At 38.4% G+C, this 1,877-nt stretch overlaps 1 long non-coding RNA gene across 1 annotated transcript in view; it reads left to right on the top strand.

Annotated features, from left to right (window-relative positions):
- The window catches only part of LOC107548930 (uncharacterized), a 103,732-nt gene that overhangs the window by 60,784 nt on the left and 41,071 nt on the right, over positions 1-1,877 (top strand). The gene's annotated exons all lie outside the window — the stretch shown is intronic.

Raw genomic sequence — 1,877 nt, 5'->3', positions numbered from 1 at the left:
TATTGCAGCACTTTTGTTTCCTCTGGCCTGTGGATACACAGGTGTGACAGACAGAGACGTAAAGGGAAACGAGAAAAACAGCAAGAACAAGGAAGGTGATTCCTTTGATGTTCTCATATCACCAGCCCCCTGTAAGTCCCCACATTTTTTTCATTATTTTGCCCTTATCTAATTTCTTCTTTGTTCATACGCAGGCAGAATGTCAAACTTCCTGAACAACTTCCAGAAAAAAAGTTCACTTCAATTTCTCAGACGTACTACCTCCTCCTCACCTCCACTACTAGACTCATTTCAGATAACTTAATTACTAAACTAAAGCATGCTTTGGAAAATTGGAAGCCATGATGCAAACTATAGAAATAACTGCATTTCTTCTTTTACCATTTATTGAAAATGCCATTCATCTGACCTTTATTAACCACTTATTCTCTGGGGCGTTTTTGGTATTTTCGCCTAAATTTGACATACTCAAATTCAAATGTTTACCCTACACACATACAATGGAGGAAATTAAAAAAATGGTTTCATTGTAAAGAAAACCCTTTGAACTACAAAATAGGAGTGTAATTCTTTATAAATAACATTATATATTTTTCAAATATTATGTAAGGAATTTAACTCATTAATTCTTGATAAGGGAATTAATCATTAATTTTATTTCTAGCACAGGTTTTGAAAGGACTCGGATCTGAAAATTCGAAGTCCACCTGATTAGAACTGATTTCAAATTTTAATGGTTTACACCTTATCAACGGTCGTCCAGCGAGCCGTTAATGTTCATGTATCTTAACCATCTGATTATGGGTATTTTCTCTGGCCACAGGTCAATACAATTATGATAATTTGTAAGCTCTTAGAGAGGCAACGTGATCTTTGGCAAGGGTTTGACTTTAAAATTATACGACACCAGACAATGATTCTTTATAAATGAAACATGAATTTTATTGGCTATTCTAGATTACATTAAAACTAAGCTACAACATACACATACACATACACACATACACACAAAGATTCAAGGAAATTAGTTAACGGAGTTGCATGAAGTTTTCTTGGTTCTAACACTCGTTTTCACGAGTGCTTTAAATTCAGCCTGAGAGAATTCACAAAGCAGATATTTTCTTATCTTTACTGCTTAACTCAATTCACCAGCGTCAGTTCAGCAGATAGAAGATTTTGTTTGTACTTGCATTTGCTGAAAGCTGAGTTGTTCCTCATGGCTACTGGAGGGGATTCCGTGGCTGATTGGCTGTTGATCTGGCGCCGGAATGACATTTGGATGACGTCCTTTTGGGGAAGCCCTCGTTGGACTGGTTGCTTTCTTGATGACGTAGAGGCTTGAGCAGTTCTGCTAAAAGTCTGAGTTTGCAAGGCTTTAAGTTTTTTGAAGATCGCAAAGTGTCAACTGAAGTGTTTGAGTTCTGGAGTCTCGCTTGTGCGATGTTACGGCATGGGAGCGCTTTGTCGCGCTCACCAAGGTGAAAGCCAAAGGTCTTGAGAGAGAGAGAGAGCGAGCGAGCGAGAGTGTAAGACTTGGTGTCCATTTTTAAGCAGGCTGACTTTTGTCCAGCCCACAGGTCGTTGTCCAATCAGATGGTGGGTGCGGGGCTTAGCCACGCCCTGTGTGGTTCCTTTTTGTTTCATGCACAAGTCACATGCTCCTGTGGGGCGTACTTCTGCAGGTTTTAATAACTTCTTATAAACATATCATCACCGGAAAATGATACAGAATGTAAAATTTTCACTAACACCAATGGTCGGCGAATAAAACAAGCTTTCATTCAAACTCAATATCGGATAGTTTGCATCCACATTAATAATCTTAATTACTAAAAGGTGTTTATACACATTGGTTAAACTTGCACCGATTACAGGAA

The sequence above is a fragment of the Sinocyclocheilus grahami genome, unplaced genomic scaffold, assembly GCF_001515645.1.
Source record: "Sinocyclocheilus grahami isolate Dianchi unplaced genomic scaffold, SAMN03320097.WGS_v1.1 scaffold358.1, whole genome shotgun sequence".
Lineage (NCBI taxonomy): Eukaryota > Metazoa > Chordata > Actinopteri > Cypriniformes > Cyprinidae > Sinocyclocheilus > Sinocyclocheilus grahami.
Note: the sequence above shows the minus strand (reverse complement) of the source record. Positions and strands in the feature narration are given on the sequence as shown.